At 50.5% G+C, this 27,631-nt stretch overlaps 1 long non-coding RNA gene across 1 annotated transcript in view; it reads left to right on the top strand.

Annotated features, from left to right (window-relative positions):
• LOC123944783 overlaps positions 1–27,631 on the top strand; it is a 49,941-nt gene that overhangs the window by 7,979 nt on the left and 14,331 nt on the right. The window contains exon 2 of the long non-coding RNA XR_006818846.1: positions 7,432–7,519. This is a non-coding gene — a long non-coding RNA (uncharacterized LOC123944783). The remainder of the gene's footprint in view (positions 1–7,431; positions 7,520–27,631) is intronic.

Genomic DNA, 27,631 nt, shown 5'->3' with positions numbered 1-27,631 from the left:
TCACCCCCCACCCCACACACGCCTGGCTGAGAACCGCTTGCTCTGCGCACACCCCCTTGGTCTGCCCTGTTGAATTCCATAGTTGTATTCGAGGATGTCAGCGCAGCTTAGAAAGTTTCATAGAAAGTCAGAGAGCAATTAGAGAGGCCCTTTTGTTGGAGTTTCGTTGGTGCCATGGAGTCTTAAAGGAGCGCCTGAAGCGCCGAACACAATCCCATTAAGCCGCCCAAACTCCCACAGTCCTCAATGGGGTCTCAATGCTCCGACAGACTTTGGCCGGCTCGCACCGGAGCCCCTGCAAGCCGCACTCCCACCGGGGCGCGCCGGTGTCCCGGCTGCGGGGCGGCCGCTGGAGCGCGAGGCGCTGGCCGCGGGGCCCACGGGGGAGCGCTTTGGTGCACTGACCCAGCACTGCGGGGTCTTGGCGCTTGGGGAGTCCCGTCCGGTGGCTAGAAAGGAGAGCTCGGTTTCAGTCAACTTTTTACCTCCCTCCGCTTTAAAAATCGATGGGCTAAACGTTTGGAAGACGGGTGGGAGGAATCGCACGTTGCTGAGAAAAAGGCCACATATGACCAAAGTTTCAGCTTAATTGAATTTTAGTGCCAAATTATAACTCACTGAGTAACTGCGCTGGGGTGGAGGGCGTGGAGAAGGGAGTGAATGGGGGAAGGCGATTCTAATGGAAATCCGGCCGTCCAGAAACACCGCTGTGCGGGCCACCCTCCTCGAGGAGCGACAATTGCAGCCTAATTCCAAAGGAGTGAGGTTATCAGACTGCGGGCTTTTATGTGGGAAAATGGGATTGGCCCCACTTCGATTTGTGGTTTGGGGTTGATATTCTTGTGCGTTATTTAATGTAGAGGGCAACTCTTCCATAGAGCATGGCTTTCCCTTTGTTGGAGAGTGACTTCTCTTCTTGCCAATAAAAATTAATCTCTTCCTTTAGAAGTCAAAAAGGAAAGAAAGCAGGTGTTTTAAAGGAACAAAGCATTTTCTTTCTTTTTTTTTTTTTTGTAAAAAAAATAAGTAGTTGGTTGTCAAAGCAAAGTGCCAGTTTTAGAACAATTAGGATTTTGCTCCTGGTGTGTATCACAGATGTTCATTTTGTTAGATAGAAGTTCGTCCGTACCTGGTGGTTCCTGGAATGGTTTTAGGAAAGGAAAATAAGTGATCGGCTCATAATTAAAGATTATAATTTTGATGGTAATGAAATGAGCATGGGTTATAGGGGAAGTGGGCCGTGTACAAAATCCATAAGGGAGTAATTAAAAATGCATGTGCAAAATTGAATGTTTATTTTTTGAGTAGTTTGTATTAGTCATCAATGATTTGGAAAATTTTCTCAAATCCGCCCCGCTTTTCTCTCATTTCTTTTCCTTTCTGGCCTTGTGGTTGCCAGTCACTGGGCCTCTGACCTCTTGTTCTGTGCACACACCATACTTGCAGCCAGTCCACACCGTCTGGCAGGAAAGGACAGACAGTGGGCTTCAGGACCTGCAAATCCCAGCCTCAGACACTTCCAGCCTTAGCTTTACAGTCTTCTGCCTTAGCCACATTGGTTTCTTCACTGACTCTTTCTCTCTTGACTCTAGATTTCCCTCCTACCTTCTGCCTCCCTAAAATACCTTGCACCTTCCTCCACCTGTCCGACCACACCTGTCAGACCCCATTGCCTCCTCATCGTCTCTTGGACCCATGTGGGCCTGGCCCTCATCGGGCTCCTGGGGAACCATCTCTACCACCGGGTTCTCACGGAGGGCCTGATGACACCATCTGTCTTTCATTTTTCTCATATTGTAGCTTGGCTTTGGGAATGTTTCTAGTTGAGAAGAAAACAATGAAGACCCCTTGAGAGCAGGTATCACTTTACACATGTCTTGGGGCTCTGTCAGCGGCCAGCGCCCAGAAAGTAGGCCATCCATCTGTCAATCGGGTGTCGATTTATAAATCAGAATCACATTTCAGCAAGCAGAGAGGAGAAAAAAAAAAACAGTGACAAATGCTCCTGTCCACCAAAGGCACCAGGAGAAGCTGACATGTTTCTCCGTCGAATTCACAGGACCTGTCGCTGGACTTTTTCAAACCGACATAAAACGATTTCGATTAAATGGAATCTTAAATTGTTTAAAAAATGTGGATGACTCAGTTGGACTGCAGTAGAAAGTGAGGGGAAAAAAAAAAACCAAAAGCAAATGCAGAAATCCAAACAGTTCAGTCTGCTTTGGATATCCTTGATTTGCCCAAGAAAAGGAGCAGATTCCTGAGAAACAGGCTCAGAAAGTCTCAAAGTGCTGTCACGTCTTGGCGAAGGCCCGTGACCCTGAGGCGTCTGGGGGGTGGACAGGACCCTCTAGCACCTTCTGGAGGGCCACCTCCGATGCTTCCCACTGGCACCCTGGTGGTGGGCCGGCTCTGCAGAGGAGGAAAAAGTTCCACTCTGGTCAGCAGCGCACACTGAAAGTCACAAGACAAAAACAATGGGAACAAATCCACTTGGGAGATTCTTCAGGGAACAAAGAGATTAGCAATTTGTGGTGGAGCAGAAAGAGGTGAGAAGCAGTGCCCTCGGGAATTTGAAGGAGGAAGAGTTAGCATTTCGGTTCCGTGCAAATGTGTTAACAACCCATCCACAAGAAAGGTGTCATTTCTGGCCACTAGATCAAGTTCCCCGAAGCAGATGGATGCGCATTTGGACAAGGGTCCTGCCTCGGCAGGGGCCAGCCCCGGAGTCCTGATCTTCAGTGGAGAACCCGGACTCTGTTGCGGAGGGTCCGATTCTCAGCTCATCCTTGTGAGCACCGGGAGAATCATCTGAAGAAGAAACAGGTGTGTATGCACAACGGACGGTTGCGTCTGGAGGGCTGACCAGGTCAAGATGTGCACAGGGCGTGACTTTCCAACTGTTTTGAAGACCCAAAGAGCTTCCTCCCTGAGGAACAGTGTTAACAAGTGGGTGGTTGGGTGAAGTGCCTCCCATCCCTGAAGTCCTCTGACTTTCTTCTTCTCCTTCTTCTTCTTCTTCTTCTTTTTTTTTTTTTTTAAAGATTTTTTATTTATTTATTTGACACAGAGAGAGAGATCACAAGCAGGCAGAGAGGCAGAGAGAGAGGGGCAGCAGGCTCCCTGCTGAGCAGAGAGCCTGATGCGGGGCTCGATCCCAGGACCCTGGGACCTTGACCTGAGCCGGAGGCAGAGACTTTAACCCACTGAGCCACCCAGGCGCCCCTCCCCAGTTCCTTTAAGCAAAAAAAAAAAGGCATGAGTTCCAAGGTCCTTTACACCCCTCTCCCATCGGTCAGTTTGAATCGTAGGTTGCTCTTCAGTGTTGTTTCAGGAACGCCTACCTATCTTCAGACATGTCAGAAAAAAATGGACTAAGGACCTTGCTTTAGCGTAATAAGAGCTCCCGGTACTGACACCCGAGGCTACTTCCATGTCCTGCCCTAGGTGAGGGCTGGACACAGTGACAGGGACAGCAGTTGACGGCTGATGGCGGCATTTCACCCCTCACCCTGCCGGGAAAGTCTCCCACGCTTAAAAAAGCCGTAAGTGCCTTCATTGGCCTCTGACCTTTTGAATAAAAATAAACTGCTCATGACTAATAGAACCTGAGGTCCTCAGATGTCCTTAAAACGATGACAGTCAGCCCCCAGCACGTGGGTGGATTCCTGCAGGGGCTGGAGGGTTGGGTTTGGTCACCTGCACCGTCCCGTCCAGTGTGACCCGGTGAGTTCGTGGGGCCCGCATTCGGGCTGATAATAAACATCCACCACTCTAAGCGATAGGACCGTTTCCGCGCAGAAATCGCGAGCGTTCCCATTTAAGTGGGAATGTGGTGTCTGTTTCAATTAGCACTTGCTTATTTCCTAGGAAAGGTCGCGAGCTGTTTGTGAGTCTGAGTTTTTTCTACGGCCCCTACAAGCAAATGCAGGGCACAGGGGTGGTGCGCGCTCAGGAAGGATCAGAATGCTTTGGTCAATTGTAGGCTGCGTTGGACACGAGCCTGCGACCTATAGGAAGGCGCTTCTGGAGGTAGTGTCGGTCGCGGGACCTAGGCCCACCACACCGGTGTTCTTTTTTGTACAGACTCTTCAGGGGTCCATCTGGTGCTCAAAGCAGAGCGGCCGGGTTTTAGTAATGCATGCCTTTGGGATTCTGTATTAATGCTTATAGAGGGGGAAGGGGCATTGAGGGCCAATGTCCCCCGTGTCTGACACGACTGGGAGGGCACGGAAGGGAATGGCCAGCAGCTCTTAGGAGACAGCCTGCAAGGGGCCACTGTGGTGTTTATTCTGGAGCTGCCCAAAGTAGCAGGTGTCCCTCAGCACGGTGGCTGAGGCAGTGGGGTTCTGCCTGTCCCCCTCCACGGACCCGACACGCGGAAGGGAGAGGCCCGACCACAGGGAGGTGAACTTCAGCGGCCGGGGAGACCAAGGCCATGCCTGCTCCAAGGGGAACGTCCCTCTGAGGTTCCACTTAACATTTCTCATGCCTGTTCCTCCTCCCCAACTCCCGAGACCTCAGGGTGTTTACACGGCTTATGTGGGAAGGATCGACTTCATTTCGTGGGATTAGATGAAGGGAAGCAGGTGAAAGTATAGGCTGGGGGAAAGAGAGCCAGGGTCGCGGTGGCTTGCAGGGACAGGGACGGTAGATCGGACTCTGTGTAGGGCGCGTTTGCTCAGACACTGCCCTGAAGATGAAGAAATCGTCTCGGCCCCTTCTGACCCAAGGCCCACTGAGGGCCTTGGGGTGGCGGGGACAGGGGTGGGGGAGCGGTGTTGTGTCAAGTGCGTCAGTGCAGGAGTGTTTAGGGGGCAAGGAGGGGCCCAACAAGATGTCCTTGGGAGGCAGAGGCTGAGCTGAGTCTTATGGGGTAAGCTGGCCTTGACGGAGGGAAGAGGACGGCGCTGGGTGAGGAGCAGGAGAGGGTCGTCCAGGGAAAAGCAACAAACAGCCCGAGGAGGGGTGTGGCAGGGACTTCGGGGTGCCCTCTCCATTGTGAGACATCAGCTCTTCATCCCGGTTTCTCCATGACGCATCAGTGGGGCGATCGCTTGCCCAACGGCGTGATCGGTCCCATGCCATGCTGTGTTGCAGCAAGTTCAGCGTCAAGGTCCGTAGACTTGAACAGGCACCTGCGAAAGAGAAGCACCGACGGACAATTTCGTAACGTTCTCTTACGCAGGGATGCTTGAAGGATCTCTGTATTAGTTTTGTCTTTGATTCATGTATTCAGTGAACAGTTACTGGGCATCTCACAGGTGCAAAGCACTGGCCAAGACACCGGGGTACACGGCCTCTGCCCTTGCCGGGCTTACCACCAGCTGGGGAAGACGGTCAGCAAGGGCAGTGTGTCCCCCAGGAGGCTTCTGAGTGCCTGCTGTTTCAGCAGCTCCAAAGAAAAAGAGCCTCCAGCAGACATCACTGGGAACCCTGCTGTGTGCCAGGCATACTGGGAGGTGCCGGGGAGTGCATGAGGTTGTCCCCATTTTCACGGAGTTCAGGGCCTGGTAGGGAAAGATGGTCAAGGTTGTTGGAGTCAGTGGTAGATGTCTCCGGGGGGTGGGGTGCAGGGTGTCCTGCCGGGGGTGGTCGGTGCTATGCCTGGAGGAGGGAAGGCAGCCAAACCGCCGGTCTCTCTGGGGTCCGGTAACCCTTAGTTGGGGTTGGGGAGAGGGTGGGATGGCGGCGGAGGGGGAGCAGTGGACCAGGTGGCTGGGGCCGTGGAGTTCCGTGCTTCTCGATGACAAGAGTCAGGAAGCTCGAAGGCATCCCCTCAAAGATGTTCTACTGAATTCAATGCATATTTTATATGAAATGTTCCCCAACATTAGGTATAATTTGACATCTCTTAAAGAAAAATCTGATTTCCCAAACGTCACCTGGGTAGCTGTTTCCATGTCAGATTAGCTTCCTGTTGAATAAAGATTTCGAGTGTGGAATGCCAAGAACGGGTAGGGACACAGGTCCTTTTCCTGGACACCAGCGACCCTGGCTGCCGATTAGAAATGCAACTGGATTTTCCCCAAAGGCCAGCAGTCAGCCCCTATCCCCTAGACAGTGACGAAGGAAGACTTCCCCACCTGCTGGCCCCATGAGCGGTGTGATGGGCGGGTAGGCCTGGTTGGCTGCTGCTGAAGGTGGGTTTCTGCAAGTTTCCTCTTTTCCCCCCACTTTTGCTCTGGGACTGTGGGTATGATAGGGGCCGAGCAGCCGGTCAGCAAGCTGGGACCCCCGATGGGCCTCATTCTCAGGCCGAGAGAGCTGCCCCACCCCCGAAACCGATTTCTGGGCTGAGCCAAATACATTTTTCTATTCTTTTTAAAATAAAAGAGCAACCAGTTAGAAATTAGTTGTTCAATTCAACTGTTTTTTTTTTCCTCTCTTTTTTTTAACCTTAAATTTTTTTTTTTTTTAATGTGATAGAATTTTTTCCTTCTGGGCAAATTCTTAGGATTTAATTGCACTTAAAACTGTGGAGCCTGTCAGAGTAAATTGCAGATCGTAGAGTCTTCCCCAGCGAAAGCAGTCCTTGTGATCGTCACCGCCCGCAGACTTCTCAGATAAAGTTGTGGGAAGGACAATTTAAGTCTGCAGCGTGGTGAACCACACCTCAAATCAGTATTCAGCACAAAGCTCATCACGCTCAGAGACAAACACCGAAGTCAGCAGCCATGATGTGTGAGGAACCAAGCTGTGATTTTTAAAGCGATTCCAAAATTCTCCTCCTGAAAGGCAAGGAGAGATGTCTACCGCACCGGTTTGAAGTTAATCTGTAATTTTTCTTTTTTTTTAAGAAAAAAGACAAAGCAGTCTTATGGCATCTTAAAAATAGTAAAGCAGAAGCAACATTACCAGCGCCGCATCTGCTCCGGGCTCGGTCGGCTCCTGCTCGTTCCTGGGAGCAAATGGGACCGCCACAGGGCACGCGTCACCACAGCCTCCCTTCGGCCGGGAGGCCAAAGCCCAAGGGTCCTCTCCCTCCCCCGAAATACTCCCTTCCTCCATCTTTCTTTCTGAACATGGAGTTTTAAGACTTTGTTTATTTTTAAGAATTTTTGGTTCCAGAGTTGTTAACACACAGTGTTCCTATGCGTCTTCCGTCCGCAGTGTTTGAGAAGTGAGCTTCTGGTGCGGAACCCAGCGGAGCTTTCTGGAACTCCGACTCTGAGTAGATAAAAGTAGATAAAAGATAAGATCAGAACTCGACTCTGATCTCTGGCGTCAAGGGACGGCCCCTTCCCCCACACTCTTTATTCTTTCTCCCAGGGCCAGCACTCCCGTGGACCCATAGTAAGCCTCAGCCCAACCACTACTGAGTCTATAAAGGATAGGAAGTCATTTATCTATTGTCTGGAATCCTTTTCAAGGAAACTGCACTATGTCTATCAATCACTAAGATATACTTTATCTGTATTTTTTATGTAGGTCCCTATAGATCAGGACGGACTGGGAAGAAAGCTCCTTCTTCAGGGAAAGTTCGCACCTGCTTCCACCCTTCGGCCCTGCGGAGAAGGTGAGTTACATAACAGACGCCGAGCTCTTGGACCCTCTGCTCAGTGAGAGCGGGAGAGGAACAGAGCAGCGGAGGCCAAGGCCTTGGGTCTGGCCTCGGGCTTCAGCTCGGTGCTGTGAGGTGCGGGTCCCTTGTCACGTACACCTGCGTCCCCTCGTCTGCAGCAGATGTGGGCGTGGGTGTCTTCGGCTATCTCCCATAAGGACTCACCTGATAACCCGGGAAGGCCCCCCCGCACCGTGCCTGACGCTCAGCGCAGTGTGCGGTGATGTAATCGGTCTGTAAAGGAGAAGACGGGCTTTTCCAAAAACAAGATCAGAAAAACTAAGGTCTCTGGATCCTGGCATCCTTTTCTCTGATGCCACCTTAACAGCATTAGCCTGTTTCCTGTGAATGCGATTAGGTAGGTTCTCAGTGTCCGAGTCCTGAAGGGACTGAAGCATTCGTCGCTCCCAGACGTTATTAGGTGACTAGCGTGTGTGTGTACGTCTGTATGTGCACTTTGTACACCTTGTAGGCTGTCGGGGCACAGCAGCAGGGCTGTTACGGGCCTCACCTCCCTAGAGCTAACTCGAGCTAGGAATTGACCGTGAACACGGCCCCCGAAATGAGAACACGAGCCTGTGAGTGTGTGGTTCTCTGTTGGGTTGCAGATCGTGGCTACTGCTGAGGGAGAGCTTGGGAAACGGGGGCCTCAGAGGCTCCTTGGCGCCACTGGGGACCTGAGAGGAAGGCTCCTTTCTTCCTCCTCCCGATGAAAAGGAACAGCCAGGGTCCTAGACCTGGCCAGTTCCCTAGGCATACCTGGAAGGCGGGTGCTCAGGCCGGGCTGGTCCCTTGCAGAGGGAGGCATGAGCAAGGTCTGGGGGAAGGGCCCAGAGATGACCTTGTACCTCTCTGGGTCGGCCCAGGGCCTTGGGCAAGCCTCAGAAGCTTCCAGAGCCTCATCTTCTTTCTGTTGTGTGAAGACTCGCTAATGTCACCCAGATTTGCTGCGGGAGCTTGCTCTCCCCAGTCCGGGCGGAGTGTGTGATCAGTTCCACTCGGTGTGGTCAGAGCCCATCCCCAGCTAAGAAAGAGCCAGTTGCTTTCTGGGACAGTTTGCTTTTATAAACGCTGCAGGCAGGAACCGCAGTAGAATGTCTGACGGGAGTCAGTGGTCCCGGGAGCCCATGCAGCTCGTCCAGTCCTGCCTTGCACGGATCTGGTTTCCTTGCATGCTCTTTTCCATGGAGAGCTCTTCCCACCTCGCGGTTCTCCTTGGGTCAGAGAGAAGAGGAGGCCTGCTTAGAGTGTGAATTGTTGTCAGAGACCCTTCTAACCCACGGCAAGAGTGTGGGAAAATGAAATCCAGATGACTCCCTACCCAGTTCAGTCTGAATAACCAAGCTAGATGGTGTCCTAAATGTCAAGGGGCTTTGTTTCCTGAGCCCAGAATGGGCCCAGTGTTAGAGTATCTTATACCTAATAGTTACAAAGTGCGTATACAATATGCAACACTCCTATACTGTTAATTACCCTCAGAGTGTAAAGTTAGGTTCAAAGCTGTCCACCCAAAACCTTCCTGATGACATAGTTAAGGTGGTTTGTAAAAAATATTCAGGATTAGGTCCACGAACATAAACCAGTTTGTACCGAACATTGTTAGCGGGGCACCTGGGTGGCTCAGCCGCCTACGCATCTGCCTTCTGCTCAGGGTCCTGGGGTTGAGCCCCTGCTCGGCAGGGAGCCTGCTTCTCCCTCTCCCACTGCCTGCTGCTCACTCCGCTCATGCTCTCTCTCTCTCTGTCAAACGAATAAGTAAAATCTTTAAAACAAAACAAACAAAAAACCAACATTGTTAGCGATCCGTTGTTTGATCTCCTCCGAGTATAAAGCTGGTTTGTTGTGTGTAGACCAAGTCTCCCTGTGAGTCTTGTTTATAAAAGACAGCGTTCTGGGTCAAAGTTCCGAGTACAGGTCGTATAATGCATTATTATAAAATGCTTCATTGCAATGGTTTATAGATTTCTTCCTCCCGAAGAGAACCTCAGCTCCAGCCCTCTGCGGTGCTGTAAATGTCTTCAGTTACGTTGTCCTGAGGCCAAAGGGATTAAGGAGCAAACATCTTAGTCAACGGCTGCCTGTGCCCGCTGCTGCTCTGTGGGTTTCGCCCGCAGACTCACTTATTCCCACTGTCCGTCCGGCGGGCTGGGTGCTCTTAGCACATCCGTCTCCCCGGGGAGGGAACCGCTGCCTGGGGAGGCGGGATGCCTCACCCCAGATCAGGCCTCAGGAGACTGCAGCTCTGTTTCTCCGCATTAGAGGAGTCTGGGAGTCCTTCCTTTGTGCTCCAGACCACCTAAGGATAAACACCAGTTGGGCGTGGGTTAGAGCCACTGGCCGGATTTCACCAGGGCAGGCTTTCTAACTCGAAATAGACTTGAAATAGACGTCTACAGCAGGCGGTTGCCCCGGATTTAGGGAGCCCCCCCCCCCATCAGACATCAGCCGTGCTCGCTCATCAGAGCATGTCCCCGAACCAAATCTGTCCTTTGAAAATTTAAGAAAGAGCTAATGTTATCAATATGGACTCTACACACAAAGCAGACTGTTAACTAATAGTTCACAGGGCAGAGCTAAAAAGGCAATTGGATTTTATTTAGGATTTCTAAACTTCTGAATTTGAGCCTAGTTGACACGCAACGTTCCCTTAGTTTCCGGCGTCCAGCACAGCGACGGGACGACCGTGTACGTCATGCTGTGCTCACCGCACGCGTAGCTGCCGTACCCATCTGCCTACCGATGGACCCCTGGGCTGCTTCCAGAGTTTGACTACCATAAATGATGCCACAATAAACACAGGGTTGCATATATCTGTTCAAATAGGGTTTTCATTTTCTCTGGATAAATACCCGGTAGTGCAATTACTGGATCGTCTGGTGTTTCTGATTTTGATTTCTTGAGGAAGCTCTGTCCTTTTCCCCACAGTGGCTGTAAACTATGACAAAGAAGGCAGGAACCTACGGTGGGGAGAGGATGAGTGTCTTTAAGAAACGCCTGTCTGCCTCCTTGTGACCTCTGCCATATAAATGGATAAAATCTTTAAAAAGAGAGAGAGACGGTGCTGGGAGAACTGGACAGCTATAAGCAGAAGAATGCGACTGGACTGCTTTCTCACACCACACACCAAAGCAAACTCCAAATGGATTGAAGACCAGTGAGAGACCGGAAACCATGAAATTCATAGAAGAGAGGACAGGCAGTAATCTCTCTGACATGGGCCATAGCCACATTTTTCTAGCTATGTCTATAACAATAAAAAAAATCTTACTACAATTTTAATTTAATTTATTTTTTTAAAAGATTATTTATTTGAGAGAGAAAGTGAGCATAATAGGGGAGAAGGTCAGACAGAGAAGCAGACCCCCTGGGGAACCGGGAGCCCGATGCAGGACTCTATCCCCAGACTCCAGGATCATGACCTGAGCCGAAGGCACTCGTCCAACCAACTGAGCCACCCTGGCGCCCCACAAATTTAATTTAAAAAATCAGTCTGGGTCTCACGCGTGTCTCACGGGCCAGGTGGCGAGGCTTCTTTCAGAAGCTCCTGGGCCGGTCTGGCCGGAGAGGGAGCCACGTGAGGAGAGGACAAAGCATTCTGGGAGGACTCCAAGAGACTTAAAAACATAAACGTGATCTACTAGAGGCATGAAAAGTGAGTGTTTTCAAAAAACAGCCTCTGTTCCTGAAGAATACCAGTCGTTTCAGAGTAACCATGACACACCAGTGAGGGGAGTGCTGGGGAAGGGGAGTGACGCCGTGTGGCTCAGTCAGTGATGACCGCACACTTTCGAAACTGGAATGGCTCCCGAGGCTCCGTTGCACAACCCGGGACCCAGGTAGAGCAGCAGCCGGCTCGGTGAGCAGCGGGGCGCCGCGTCGCTGGCGTTCGCGTCTGTCAGCACATTCGATTTATGGGGTGAGTGAATCACGGACCATCAGATGTCCTTGAAGGGACCCTGCCCCCCTTCCTCTGCACTGGAGAAGCCCAGGAGCCGGGGAGGCCGGAGGGTGGAGACTCAGGGCTGTTCAGAGCCTGGGTCGGTCTCATCAGGGGATCCAACGTGTCTGTGCTCATTTCAAAGCAGAAGAAACACACTTTTAGAGGAAGAAGAGAAACCCAGCTCTAATCCTGCCCACTGGAGCCCATGGCATAACTTCCAGATGGTGATATTCAGATTTTTTTGATATTCCTCCAGCTAGGAATATGAAATACATATGAGAAAAAAAAAAAAAACTTATGCCCTGGAAGAAATGATAAACACATTCTAGCTACTGACAGTCTCTGGTCTGTACTTAACAAAACGATCACCTTGAGGTGAGTGTCACGCGGCCGGCTGGGGGTGATGTTGGAGTACACGCTTCGTCTGGTCACTCGTGGGTCTGTGATTTCATCTGCCTGTTCGCTCAGGGTCCCTGGAGCCCCAGACGAGGTCTGGGCAGGTACAGATGCTCAGAAATATCCATGGCTTCGTGGTCGGGAGGGGTAACGCTAGAGTGGAAGACTTGCATAGAGAAATGCCTTTTGGGCAGTCTTTTAAGATACATCGTTGAGAACTTCATAGTTGCGTTTGCTGGTGCAATCTTCTCGAACCTTTCCCTAGGTTCCTAAATAACTGAGGACAAGTCAGGGAGACCCAGGGAGGGACAAACAAGAGCGAGACAGGACGACGGAGGAATCCGGCAGCACTGAAGACCGCCGGAGCCCAAAAACAGACCGGAAAGTGGGCTTTGCCGAGACCGCAAACGGCATTTGTATTTCAGAACTCATTGTTGACAGTTAATTTTGGGAGGGAAGAAGGATTTTCCTTTACTTCTGTATGCAAGATGGTTCTCCATCACGAACTGTTTTAACAACTCAAGAGTTTGTTTGGCACAAATTGGCTGAAAACTCCAAGGGAAAAAAAAAAAAAAAAGCCAAGTCCTCTTAAGGGTGTCAGCCCCAGACTACATGGAGTCAGTTTGAAATATCTTAGTTTTAAGAAGGTGGCAGAATTACATAATTATTTTCACAACTCATAAGAAATTAAAATACCTCTTCCAAATGTGAAGTTGTGAGATAACACAAGCCACAAATCCTAGACTCGGGGAGTGTGTGCATCTTTTCCTCTCCCACACAGAAACCCACATCAGAATGTCTGGGCTGAGAACACATGGCGGAGCATCCCTCGCGTCCCTTGGAGCGGCACACGGGAGGAGGCCTCGGGAGCGGCTCCCCCAGCATCGACCCCGAGGGGTCGGGGTGGCCGCCACAGGGCAGGTGAGCAGGTGGCCGCCGCCGGGTGCTGGGGACCCCAGAGGCACCTTCTCTGCCACCCGCAGCAAATCTGCACGAGGTGAGGAACCGCCGAGAAGGTCCTAAGACCACGGTGCGGCCAGACAGGAGGAACCTGGGGATTGTGGCAAAGTGGTCACATGAGCCCCAGGCAGCCTGTAGCTCTGGATGGGAGACCCCGCACATTCCTCCTGTCCGTGGCTATCTTGGAAAAGCACAGCATTTCCTTGAAGCAGACTTCTCTGGAAAGCCGGCGAGCATTACCTGGGACAGACCCAAGGGCGTTGCTTTGATGTATAGATCAAGCACCTCGCCCTCCGTCCGTCCGTTTTAAGGGCCTGCCCTGCCTCACACCCTGTAGCAGGCCCTGAGGGTCCCCAAGCTGAGCAGCCGGGTTCCTGCCCACGAAGCATTCATCCCTCGTAGGACAGTCGAGTCGCGTAAACCGGGTCGGGCACGGTGCCTGGTGCCAAGGAGCAGAGGAGAGGAAATGCAGGTAGGGTGGGCACCCTGAGACAGGAGGGGGTGAGCCCGGGGTGGGACTGGGCACGAGCTCGGGGCTCCAGGAAGCATCTTGAGCAGAGATGAGCACATCTGAGCGGGGGGCAGTGATCGAGGGTTCAAGGGCGTGGAGACGGAGGAGACCTGAGAGCCGGGAGGGGGGAGTTTGGGTTCTGTGCTGAGGAGCTGGCTGGCTTCAGGGAGGGACAAGGACCCAGGATGCCTCCCAGGCTACCCTCTGGGAGCCACAGGTGCGTGGCAGCTCAAGGTGGGCCCCCTGCCGGGGAGGGACGGGTGGGTGCTTGGGAGAAAGTTTGCAGACCAGGCGCGTCAAGGCATCGGCACGTGGGTGGGACGTGCGTCTGTGGAGCCCTCTCGGCTGGGCGGGCTGCTGGCCACCGCCAAAGCGGTTTGTTGGAAGCGGAAGCCTCACTGTCTTGGGCCGAGAGGGTCAGGGTGGGAGCACAGATTGTCGAGGACAGAGCTGTGACTGACTCATCTCGGGCCCGCTGAAGTGTGCAGAATTGGGGTCCGATCGATCCATTTTAGCTGGAAACACTTTGCCTCTAGTTCTGGAGCCCGTCATCAGCGGCGCTCGCTCACCGGCCTCACTCAGTGTTTTGTCGAAGGCCATCAGCTCGACCTCAGAAACAGACTTAGGAACGTGACCAGGAAGGAGCAAGGGATGCGCCCCGGGTCTGTCCGGGTTGTGTCTTCTCCCCTTTCCTGGAGGAGTCCTATCTCGGAGTTGCACGCTAGCCGTCTAGGACACTAAATTCAAGAAAGGACTCCCGCTGCGCCCGGCCACGTACCTGCTTCCACGGACACGTGTGGACGGTGTGCGGCTGCCGCCCTTGGGTGACTCTGGGTCTAGTCACTTTGCTTAAGGAGGTGGCCTTTGGACACTTCCTGAAGAAGTGATGCCCTCGGAGCGGTCGGGAGCAGAGAAGCGTCGGCGACACTGTGTTTGGAAGCCCTGTAGGGGACCAGGGGACTAAGCGGAGCCTGTGACGGGACCACCATGGAGAGGAGCCCCAGAGCGCTGGCCCTAGTGCCTCCCAGCCCCGGAGGGCCCGTTCGCCTTGCCAGTGACTGACAGCGAAAGGGTTAAAATAACAAATAAATGACTTTATTTAGACTTGAGCATTTCTGGCATTTTTTCTAGACCCCCCCAGCCCCCCCGCAGTATTTGAAGTGACAGCTTTTGTTTGCTCACACTTGTCTGTCTTTTAAATTTCTCATATCAGCGGTGAAAGCTATTTCTTTTTCCTGTAACATCTTGAGCTTGGTATCCAATGAAGGGAGAAATGGCTCCGGCATTACTTGAAATTATAATATTATACCTAATTTTGGGGGGAAGAAAAATGAGAGTAATTTAGATCTCAAGGCGCTGAAGATTTTTTTTTGCAGACGGGTCATTTGCAACATTGCTGCTGATTAATCAGCCGTAAAAGTGGTTTTCCTGTGGGGGAGGCGCCATCGTTTCTTGGTATTCTGTAGAAACGCTGATTTTGAGGCCCATCCAGGCAAGGGAAGGACGGCGGTCATCCTCCATTTTGAGAGGATGGTCTGGCTTTGATGGAGCTCTGGCTGGGGGCGGGGGGGCAGCAGGCTGGCTTGCAGCGTCTCTCAGCAGGATGATTCGGGATAATTCGTTCTCGTGGCTGATGAGAAATCTTAACTGACATCTCTGGGGGGCTTGGGGGGAAGGGGGAAATCAGCCTCCCGGGCAGGGTAGGGGGGCCGATCCCCGGATCCTTGCATTTTCCAGCGAGGGGGGCGCTGAGGCTTCTGAAACTCTTCTGTGTGTATCATGAAAACACAGCCCGGCCTCTGAGGGAGGACACAGAGGAGCCACAGTCCGTGGGATCCTGTAATGTGGGCTGCAGTGTAAACAGGGGTGCAGTTGAACCGAGAGCGGCTCTGGCAAAGCCTGGGAGTGATTAAGCACCCCCTCCAGCAAGGTAAAGGCCGGGACCCAAGTGTAGGAGTGCAGAAAAGGAGCAAAACCATTGTTGGGGGTTATACGCCCCCCCCCACTTTTAAAATGTAAATAAATAAAGAATTCTGGCAAGACAGAACCCTCTTGGATCTCGTTGCTGACCTAAGGAGAAGAAAACAAAGGATACAGGCATTGTTGGTTGCGTGTTTTAAATTGCTGAGGTCAGAACAAAATTTAGATTATTCTGCTTCAGCAGCGCGCAAGCCACGTTCCTGGGAATTGAGGGTACTTGTTGGGGGAGGGGGAGAAGGGCTCCGGGGCCCACTCAGTCTCAGAAACCTGGCACGAATTTCGCTCCCTGGGAATCATGAGTGCCTCTTAGCCGGGTAGGAGAATGTCATTTTTTTCCTTTGCTTCGCCAGTGCTTGTCCTGGGTGACCATGGAACCCTTCCCAGGGGTCACCTGCTAAGGTCCAAGGGAAGTAGGTGAAAATGAGAAGAAATGAGAAATAAGCGTGGGAGACCCTGTGTACTGCCCCCCATGAAGGGAAGGCCGCCCGTGACCACCCTCTCCGTCCTCTGGGCTCTGCGTCGCTGGAAGTGGGTGCTGTGTGTATGTGTCCAGGTCTAGGGACAGACGGCACACTCTTCCTGTCCCATCTCCGTGTTCGCAAAGCGTCTGGCATGAGGAGGGGATCCCCTTGCTGCCTGTTGAAAGCTTGTCCCGTGGTGGGTCACCGAAGGACCGAGGCCTAAGTAGGACCCGCTGGTGGCAATGACGGTAGGAATAAGAGCTTAAGAAGCAGGGAGGCAGTGGAAATAAAGACACCGGGTCGGCCCAACTCCAGGGCTCCCGGCTTCCTGCATTCCGTTTTCTGGGGTGAGTGGGGCCAGCGGCGGTGGGGGTGGGGGGGACGCGGATACCTTCCCTAGCGTCTTGATCTGTATTTACATTCACGAGAATAAAAGCTTAAAGAGAACTTCTTGTTGTAAAATTCGGGAGAGGAATAATGGGGCAAGCTAAGGCCCAGAGCAGACGCAAATTAAGTTCATGGTGAGGCTGAGTGGGTGCACGGGGTTTTCACAAAGGGCTCCGCACAGGCCCTGGAGGAGAAGCCCTGAGCCCTTGAGTCTGCACTCCCACGAGCGATCAGAACGGGTGACGATCCCCCGAAAGGAGACTTGGGGCTGTCACCAAGAGGGAGGCGCTGGACAGGGTGGGGCCTTGGGGCTGTCACCAAGAGGGAGGCGCTGGACAGGGTGGGGCCCCGCAGCTCAGCGCCGGGGCGGGGGGGGGGGGGGGGGGGGGGGCGTGGCTTGGCTGCCCCGGCCCTGGCTCCCCGACCAGCAGCCCCATTCTTCCTTACGTGATCTTGAACCAGAGATTGGGTTTATTTTTAAATATTTAAAAATACTTGTTTTCAAATTTCATTAACCTTAAAAATTACAGACATAGGACATGTTCAAAATAAAATAAAATTTAAATAAATAAAATAAATAAAAATAAAATAAATAAATAAAATATAAAATATAAATAAATATAAATAAATAAATAAAATAAAATAAAAATTCTAACGTGAGCAAAAGCTCCCCCATCAGTAGGCCACTTGGGGACCGTGCCCACTCGCACGTGTTCTTACAAGCATGGGGCGGGGTACTGAGGGTGTGGACAGCAGTGATGGGGGAGGCGGTGCCTGCAGGAGGTTGAGGACCCCACCTCCAGGAAGGCCTCCAGGGAGCCTCGCCTCCTGCGTTCACACCTTGCCTCAGCGCCCACCCCAGCGAACAGGGCCGACCTGGCTGGCTGGTAGAGTCGCACCGAAATGCAGACGGGTGATTTTCGAGACTGGCTCATAAAAGACGTGGCCGCTTCCAAGGTGTTCTCCCTTTCTGCTGCACGAGAAGCCAGCTGCTATGTTGTGAGGATGCTCAGGCAGCCTTCTAGAAAGGCCCACGTGGTGAGGGACACAGGCCTCCTGTCACCAGCTGGCATCCACCTGCCAACGATACCGACTCTGAGACTACCTGACCCCGGCTGAGACCTCAGATGACGGCTGCCCCGTCCGGCCTCCGGAGGGCAACCCGATGAGAGACCCTCCACCAGAACCACGCAGCCCAGTGCTCCCGACTCCCGACTTCCCGAAGCTCTGAGACAGGAAGGGTGTTGTGTTAAGCTGCTACAGTCCAGGGTGACTTGTTAGGTAGCGACGGGTGTCTAAGGCCAGACGGAGAGGTGGGGAGGCGGACGAGAGGCAGAGGCTGGGCCGGCGCACCGTGTCATGCATGAGGGGAGTTCCTTCCCATACAGTTTTATAGAAACGCATATAAAGAAACTAGGAAGACGAGTCACAGACTCGTAGGAATGTCTGTGTTGTAGTGTGAATTGCCGAGGGACAGATGTCAGTCACGGAGTGACGTGTGCAGAATGATTCCGTGTTGTAGAAAACAAGCAATACATAAGGCCTCGTGTGTTTGTGGAAGCAGGGGCAAGGGCGTGGTGGGTTTCTTCAGGGCTCTGACGTTGAGGGGCGTGGAGGAAGTGATCGTGGCGGCCCTTGGGCTGTCGTTTCACTGGTTCACATACGCTTAAGTTATTCCTGTAATTTGAGTATATGTAAATAATATATAGTTTTTTTTAAGATTTTATTTATTTATCTGACACAGATCACAAGTAGGCAGGCAGAGAGAGAGGGAAAAGCAGGCTCCCTGCTGAGCAGAGAGCCCGATGCGGGGCTCGATCCCAGGACCCTGAGATCATGACCTGACCCGAAGGCAGAGGCTTAACCCACTGAGCCACCCAGGCGCCCCAACATATAGTTTTTTTAAATCAAAAGAAGGAAGTGGGTGAAAATGAGAAGAAATAAGGAGTAAGTGTAACGGCGTACAGAGGCCTTCGGTGCAGGTCCTTGTCCGTGCCGCAGGCCCGCTTGCCGGCCCACGCCGGTGGCCTGGTGAAGCCGAGGGACCTAGCTCAGACTCACGTTTTCAAATGCGTAATTTAAAATATAAAGGCTTACAAAGGAAACCCGTTCTATTGAAATAAAGTTACACCATGTTAAGAGGCAGACTTGCGATGTAGTCATGTGCGTGCCTTTATTTTAAATAAGATCTGGTGGTAAACGTAGCAACTACCGTAATTTCAAAGCGGTGACGAGCGTCGGTGGTGTTTCGAGACGCCTCCAACCCCGCGGATGCAGTCAGAGGACGTCCGCGGTTTCTCTCGATGACAAGGTCGCCAGAACTGTTGACGCTGGGGAGACCTCCGCCTGCCTTCCTAGTGGGAGGGGGTGTACTCCTGTCTGTTAGAGAGCGGCGGACTTGAAGCCGGAACTTCTTCCCACTCACGCTCACAGTCGGCTTGCAGGAGACGGTAGTTGCAAATAGGTCAAAGTGCTGTTGCCTCATCCGGGAGTGGCGGTTGATAAAATGGGAGTTCAGACGTTCCTGGGTAGGAGGGTCATAGGACCGCAGACCCAGAGATGCTAGGTTTGTCACTGGGGTAGGGCCCAGCCTGATGCCCTCGGATGCTGAGCGAGGGGGTGGCCAGCTGGGCCCAGGAGGACCAAGGGCTGCAGCCACTGTTCATAGCCCCCTGGTGCAGCCCAGCACTGGCTCCCCTTTCTTTCCTTCCTTCCTCCTTGCTTGCTTGCTTTCTAGAATCTTGGAAAAGTCAGCACAGTTGAAAAAAAAAGCACGTGGACCTTATTGTTTCATATTAGATAGGACCCGAGTCTCCTACCTCCAGCTCATAACGAAGTAGCTCCTTCCCCCAGTTTTGTTTTGTTTTGTTTTGTTTTTCCCCTAATGTGTTCTTCAGGAACCCACAGAACGAGTGTTTTCCAGATTACGGCTTGGCAGCCTGACCTCCTATAGTAATGATACCAAACACTCTCACAGCTGCCTTCGCTGCTTTCAATTTTTTATTATTTTTTATTTTTCTGCTTTCATTCATGATTCCCATTTTATTCGCTTGCAGCCTTCTTTGGCAGCTGTTCTCTGGAGGTAATACTCTGAGCTACTTTCTGGTCACTGCTGGCTGTCTTGAATTTGTCACCGTTTGCCTATTTCTAAAACTACAGGACTTGTTTGGGAGCCTAAGGACTTGGACAAACACACCAACAAGGGCCCTTCGCGTTGATCCCTTCCCTCCTGGGGCCCCACGAGGGGCCTCACCGTCTGTGAAGGTAAATCACGGAACTTGCCAGGAAGTCTAACAAATTGGAAAGATCCAAAGACCCAGAGCCAAAGGTCAGGGCCTTTCCAGACTGTTAGTCGGATAGTCTCATAACCAGCCAATCGCTTAATCATTCATAAAACATTTATGGAGCACCTCTTACTTGTGAGTGACTTTGCTAAGCGTTACAGGCAGCGTTTTTCAAGCTGTGTGTCATACACATCACTCGGTTAGTGATTACTTTAGGGAGTCGTGACCAACTTTTTTTTTTTTTTTCGGTTTTATTGAAATTCTAGTTAGTTAACATATAGCGTATTAAACGTTTCCGAGGTACAATTTAGTGACTCATCAGTTGCATACAATACCCAGTGCCCATTCTATCACGTGTCCTCCTTAATGCCCGTCACCCAGCTACCCCTCCCCCTCCCCCCAGCAGCCGTGCTTGTTTCCTAGAGTTCAGTGTCTCTTATAGTTTGTCTCCCTCTGTGTTTTTATCTTAGTGACCCACATTTTAAATCTGAAATAGAAAACAGGAGAAGTAAAGGTGGACATTTTTTTCTCGAAATGTACTTCTGAGATGCACGCACACCCACACGTGTGTCTTCTACGTTACAACGTAGAATATACAACAGTATGGCACATTAATGTCTTATTTTGGGTCATTCTCAAAAAATTGGAACGTCCTAGCTGTAGGGGATATTTAGCAAACATTGAAGATTAGAGGGCTCCCGTCCTTGAAGTCATGGTCGAGTGGAGCTATAAACACACGAGCTGTGTCTACATGAAAGCTAAGAGCACAGGCAGCTGCATGACTCTGTTTAATGGGGGCACACCTGCCCTGGGTGTGCCTGAGACCAGCCTCAGAGCTGGTCTTCCCTGGAGGCAAGGGAGGATCTCTCCAATCCCAGGGTTGGGGGTGGGGGGCTTTGGACTGCCTGTAGGGAGGGGCATTATCTCTCAGATGCACGTCTCCTGTGTGGCAGATGGAGGAGACCCTCCAGAGAAGGGGGCAGCCGGGAGCACCCAACACGCACAGCTCGGAAATGGGTCCACTGACCTGGTAAAGGAATCGGGTGGGTCACCAGCAGCGTCCTCTGTAGGGAGCTCAGATTTCCTAACAAAGGGTCCAGCTCTCTGGGAGGATGAAATGAGGCTTTCATTTCCAGTGAAATAAATTTCACTGGAAGATCCAAGGATTTGGAATATATTATTGGGGGAGGGGCGGGGGCAGAAGCGTGCTCCCTACCTCTTCTTAAATGCTTACATGCTGCCAGCTCCCCAACAGGCCGGATGTGAAACCGGGCCACGCGAATGTTACCTTTTATGTGCAGTCTGGCAAGAAAGCCTATTTGTCGTCTGTTGCCCGATAGGATTTTAGACTTAGTTCCTAGAACAGGTTGTGCCCTCGTTCAGCCAAACGAGGAGGCTGTCTCTTGGTACTTTCCGGTGGCGTTGTAGAGGGCTGTCCCTGGGCCTCTGGTTGGCTGCCCCACATCCTTGGCCAGTGGGTGTTGTCAGAACATTGAGGTTACTCTGGCTCATGAACTTACCTTTGTTAAATATTTGCAGGCTCCATGCGTTTGAAGTCGTTTTGCCTCTCTAGGACCTATGGGGAGGCAGCGGCATTCCAGGGAAGGGTTCTCCTAAAAAGGTAATGTGAACAGAGATGACTTTTGGCGTTGGAGAAGCTGGAGAGGAGCGCTCCCAAATGAAAACATCCTGATTCTCTGCAGGCCCAGCCTCTGCCACCCTGGGCAGACCGAAGACACCGAGACTCTGTGCCTCCGGACTTCAATGTCTGTCGGTTTTCACTGTGATTTGTACCCACTCTTGCTGTGTGCAGTGTAACCCATGGTTGTGAGGAAAGCGTATCAGCAAAAGCAAGGCCAGCCTAGGAGAGTCTGAGTCTGGACAGTCTGTCCTCTTGGTGGAGTTCAGAGTCGTGCTGTGCAGAGCTCCTGTCCCAAACTCCCGGGCCAAACTGGTAGATCCCATCACTTGGGTCATGCATTGTGTCCATGGACAAGAGTCTCTGGTGTCCGTGGTGCTGGTGTCTTGCCTTCTCTAATGTGGGGACACCGCCAGCTGAATGTCACGGTCAAGAGTATGTAGTGCCTGGTGTGGCAGAAGTTGTCATTTGTCTCATTACTCACTTGGTCGGTTATCTGATTAATTTTTCAGCCGTCTGATAATGAAGACTGCTTGCAGGAAAATTTACTGCAGGCTATCAGTGCTCTGGTTCATCAATTTCTAGAAAAAAACAAAACAAGGGTAATTACAACGTCCTCATTTTATTTTACTTCTTCACGACTGTGTAAGTCGTGTCTAGCGAGGAACACTGTCCGTCGCAGGCACACACAGTCCTGTTACTTGGCAGCTGGAGAGGAGACCGTTGTCATCAGCCCGCAGAGGGGAAGCTCTCTTGAGTAAAGAGGGGACTTGTCGTCATTTGTTTGCAGGAGAAACCAAGACAGGGCATGTGCTCTTGGAGAGGGGCGAGGGGCGGAATGGACAAAATACTGTTCACAGCGGTGCTTCTCAAGCCGGCCCGACCTGACGTCCCTTTTTATAACATGTATTTTGCAATGCTTTGTGACTGATTACGAAATATGGCTACAAACACCCCATCTGTGTATGTATTCCTTTTGCAGTGGGCTGTGGCCGCGCCTCTCATGGCGAAGCGGGGTCTGTTTTCCACCTCCGTCAACCCGGCCAGCCCTGTGACGAGCTGCGGCCAGCAAACCGCGGCGGAGGGGACGTGCGGGTCCAGAGCCAAGGTCTCGGAAGGCTTTGCCGCTCCTACCTTCTCCCTCTTGGGGGCAGATCACCACGCGAGGAAGCCTCAACTCGGGCCCTGGAGAGGCCACGTGCAGGGCGCCTCGCTGGCGGGCAGCCCTAGCGGGTCACCAGGCCCGTGGCCGTCCGGGGCGGTGTCCCGGGAGGATCAGCCGGGTCAGCCCAAAGGCAGAGCCACTGGGCCGCAGGCCGCGGCTGAGCCCGACCCAGACTGCTGCCCACAGAGCTGGGAGCAAAGGAATAATGACCGCCTGAGGCCCCCACGGTGCGCGGCTTGTGCTGCGGCAGCGCGGCTGCACGACCCTTCCCTGTCTCCGAAATTCGCTCTGCAACGGGTTTCAGGTTACGGAAACGACCGCGTCCGCAAGGGGGAAGCTGCGGCCTTAGCTGTGGTGTAGAAGGGAAGAGGCGGAAAGTCAGGAACCGCGTCGTGCGAGGCCGGAGCCCGAGTGCGCGCAGACCCCGAGGACGGACCGCACCGGGGGTCGCGGGAACGCGCAGGCCTCAGGTGCGCGCTGCGTGGGCGGGGTCGGGGTCGTCGTGGGCGGGGTCGAGTCGTTGTGGGTGGGCGGGGGTCGGGTCGTCGTGGGCGGGGTCGGGGTCGGGAGGGGGTCGTCGTGAGCGGAGTCGGGGGTCGGGGTGGGGGGGGTCATCGTGGGCGGGGGGTCGGGGCCGGCAGGGGGGTCCTCGTGGGCGGGGGTCGGGGTCAGGAGGGGGTCGTCGTGGGTGGGGTCGGGGGTCAGGGGCGGGAGGGGGTCGTCGTGGGCCGGCAGGGGGTCGTGGTGGGCGGAGTCGGGGGTCGGGGTGGGGGGGGGTCATCGTGGGCGGGGGGTCGGGGCTGGCAAGGGGGGGTCCTCGTGGGCGGGGGTCAGGGCCGGCAGGGGGTCGTCATGGGCGGGGTCGGGGGTCGTGGGCGGGGTCGGGGCCGGGAGGCGCCCTCGGAAGTGATGCGCTTTTCTGAAATGGCGACCAGGTCTGGGCTGCGTCCGGAAAACAAAAATACAATATTTCAGCTCAGCTGACGTAGCAGTCCGAGTCCCAGAGACTTAATTTTATGTTAAAACTGTACCCCAACTGCCCTTCCGTGTTTTTGCTTTAATGGAGGCCGATGCTAGACTCCAGATAATCAATCAATCAAAAGCCGAAAGAATTCATCACCAGTGAACCCGCACCATGAGGTCTACAGGGCGTCCTTGGGACAGAAGGACGCGAGGCGGGGGAGAAATACGGACTGTATGCGGGAATGAGGGGCTCTGGAAATGGAACTACGTGGGCAGATGTGTAAGCGATACACATATACACACATAATTTTTATTATATGTTACATATATTCTCATTTATTTAAAATGTATTTATTAACATATTTTTATTATTTTTAATTAATAGGTATTATTTAGATCTCTTTGAAAGACAGGTGAGCGCTTAAAGAAATAAGAATGTAGCATGAGGTTTATAAAGAGTGTGAAAGTGTAAAAGCAAAATGCTTGACCACAGTAGCATAAAAGTCAGTGGGAAACACGAGGCACAGTATTTTAAGGTTTGTATCCTATATGCAGAGTGATAAAATATCTTTTAAAGGCCGACTGTGAGAAAGTAGAAATGTATACTATATATCCCAAAGCCACCCCTGAAATAGCAAAACAAAGACATATTGCTCAGAAGCTAACAAAAAAAGATAAAATAGAATCATAAAAAGTATACCATCAATTCAGAAGAGAAAAAAGAACAGATGGAATGAACAAGAGACAACGAGTTTATAGATTTAAGCGTAACCATACCAATAATCATGTTAAATGTAAATGTAAAATACCCTGATTAAAAGAAATCGCTAGAAGATGAAAAAAGCAATACTCTACGCTGCCTACAAAAATAAAACAAATGCACCTTAACTACAAAAGCACAAAGAGAGGAGAAAAGATTTACTGTGATAATAATAATCAAAAGAAAACCGGAGTGGCCATATTAATTTCAGACAAAGAAGATATCAGAGTAAAGGGATAAAGAAGGTCCTCTTGTAAGACTGTTGAAGTCAATTCAACAAAAGGACGTCTTAACAAGTTATGCACCTAATAAAAGAACTTCACAACCAATAAAGCAAGATTGGATAGACCTGCGAGGAGAAATGGAAAATATCCACAATTATGGTTAGGGATTTTAATACCCCCTCTTCATAATTGATAAGACTTGAACAACTTGACCTAATTGACATTTGTCGAATACTCCATCTCGCAACAGAAGAATGCACGTTCTTCGAATCGGACATGACCTGTTTACCAAAATAGATCATATTCTGGGCCGTAAAACAAGTCTCAATAAATTAAAGAGGTTTTAGATTATATGAAGAGTATTCTCTGACCACAATGGAATCAAATTAGAATTCAACAATGGAAGGATATTGGGACAATCCCCAAATACTTAAAACTTAGGAACATACTGGTAAATAACCCAGGGGTTAAAGAAGAAATCAGAAGAGAGCTTAGTGTTGCGAACTGAATTAAAACTAAAATACTACGCATCAGAATTTGTGGGACCATCCTGGTGGAGAACTCCAGGAGATGAGTTGCATGAAACTCCCATGTTAGAAAACAAAATTGACCTCAAATCAGTGACCTCAGGCTCCATCCTAAGATGCCTGAAGAAGGACAAAGTAAACCTAAATTAAATAGAAGAAAGGGAAAAAAAAAGATCAGAGTAGAAATCCATTAAAAAAAACCAAAACAAACCCAAAGGACAACAGAGAAAATCACTGAATCCAAAAACTGATTCTTTTTTTTTTCTTGCTTTAAAGGTTTTATTTATTTATTTGACAGAGACACACAGCAAGAGAGGGAACACAAGCAGGGGGAGTGGGAGAGGGAGAAGCAGGCTTCCTACCGAGCAGGGATGTGGGGCTCGATCCCAGGACCCTGGGATCATGACCTGAGCCAAAGGCAGACGCTTAATGAACCACCCAAGCGCCCCCCCAAAAGCTGATTCTTTAATAGACCAGTAACACTGACAAACCTCTATACGGACTGAAGAGACGAAAAAAGAGAAGCAACAAACAACCAGCATCAGGAATGAGTGAGATGATATCACTGTGGATTATACGTTATTTAAAACGAAGAAACACTGAAGCGCCTGAGTGGCTCAGTGAAGTGTCTTGCCTTCAGGCCTGGTCATGATCCCAGGGTCCTGGGATCCAGCCCTGAGTTGGAATCTCTGCTCAGCTGGGAGCCTGCTTCTCCCTCTGCCTCTGTCTGCCACTCCCCTTGTTTGTGGCCTTTCTGTCAAATAAGTAAACAAAATCTTTAAAATAAGGGAATACTATGAAACACTTTATGCCAGCAAATTTGCAACTTGATGAACAAACACTTTGAAAGACACCATTGCTCGCTCCTTACAAATGAAGTAACCTAAAGAACCCTGTATCTATCAGAAACATTGAGTTTGTGGTCAAATGACTTTTCACAAAGAAAATGTCAAGCTTAAATGACTCTACTGGTCAGTTCTACCAAACATTTAAAGAGGAAATCATACCAATTTTATACAAACATTAAAAAAAATTAAACGATTGAAAATTTGTTTAAAAGCAAGACAAAGACATTACAAAAAAGAATTCTAGAGCAATGTCCTTTATGACCCTAGATGCAAAAATTTTAAACACGATTTTAGCAAAGCATTCAAATAATACATAAAAAGGATTATGCATCATGATCGTGTATGGTTTATCTCAGGAATGCACTGTTGATTAAATATTGGAAAGTGAATCGATACAATGTATCTTATTAAACAACAACAAAAAAGCCCACATGGTCCTTCAAATAGAGGATCTCCTCTTCTCCCATCAAAAAGCGTTGAACACAATCCAGTATCTGTTTCTAATACATACTACTGACAAACAGGAATTGAAAGGATTTCCACAACGTTTTATACGGTATCTGTAAAAAAAACCTTCAGCTCACATCAAAGCCTGCTTTTCCTCTAAGATCAGGAGGAACAGGACCAGGGCATGTTCTCTCACCACTTTGGTTCTTGTACTGGCAGTTTAGCCAGGACAATCAGGAAAGAAAAAGCAATAAAAGGCAGTTAGTTTGAAAGCAAAGTGAAACTGACCTTATTCCCAAGTGATGAGATTATCTATAATAGAAATCTGATGGAATCGACAACAAAATTGTCAGAACGGCTAAGTTAGCCTAACAAGGTTGTAGGACGCAAAATCAATGAACAAATAGTATTTCTCTATATTAATGAGGAAAAGCCATAAAAGTTTAAAGATATCTTTCATAACAGCATCAAAAGTATGAAATATGTTAAGGGTAAGTTTACCAAATAATGTGTGGGTTCTGAACACTGAAACCTACCGAAGTTGATGATAAAAATCAAGGGAGACCTAAACGCATGGGAAGACATCCTCTGTCTACACATTAGAAGAGTATTCTGGTCACTCGTGAATTCTCCCACATTCGCTGTATGGCTTGAATGCAATCCCAGTTAGAAATCCCAGTCCCAAGGCCCTTTTGTAGTGCTTGACAAATGGATCCTAAAATTCCCTTGGAAATGGAAAGGACTGGGAATAGCCAAAAAAACTTTGAAAAATGAAGATTAGCATTTTAAAATTTCAAGACATCATAAAATAACAGTAATCAAGGCAGTGAGGTACTGGCTTGAAAAATGCACGAGTGGAACAGGACAAAGCTTAGATGTAAATCTACACGTCTGCGAACAGCTACACGGGGGTTCAAGGCAGGTTCGTGGGGAAAGCATAATCTTGCGGACAGTTGGTCTGCAACTGTCCGTGGGGCTTTGACCCAAGCATGTACAGAGCATTAACCCAAGTGGATCCTCGTCCTTATCACAAAACTGAATTTCTAGAACTTGTAGGAGAAAAGAAGAAGAAAACTTTGTTGAGATTGGATTAGATGAAGATTTCTTTGATACAACAATAAAAACATGATCCACAAAAGAAGAGATTGGTAAATCAGACTTGATCAATACTAAAGCCTGCTCTTCAAAAAACATTCCTAGGAGAATGAGCCGGCTGGAAGAAATACTTGCAAATTGTGTATCTGATAAAAGATGTGTCCAGATTATATGAAGAATTTTAAAGGCTCAGCGATAAGAAAATAAGTAATCTAACTAAAAATTCAGCAAACCGTGCGAACAGATGGCAAATAGAGGCATAGGAAGATTCTCAACATCATTAGTCGTTAGGGTACTATAAATGAAAAACAATGAGTGGCCACTACACACCCATTTAAATGGATACATTAAAGAAACTGATCATAGCAAGTGTTGGCAAGAATGAAGGGCATTCAAGACTCTCATCCCCTGCAAGTAGGATGGTAGGATGAGGAAGCCACTTTGCAAAGAAAATGGCCACTCTGTTCCACCCTAGAGAAA

Source organism: Meles meles, chromosome 6 (assembly GCF_922984935.1).
Source record: "Meles meles chromosome 6, mMelMel3.1 paternal haplotype, whole genome shotgun sequence".
NCBI classification, from domain to species: domain Eukaryota; kingdom Metazoa; phylum Chordata; class Mammalia; order Carnivora; family Mustelidae; genus Meles; species Meles meles.
The sequence above is the reverse complement of the archived record's forward strand: the minus strand, read 5'-3'. Positions and strand labels throughout refer to the sequence as shown.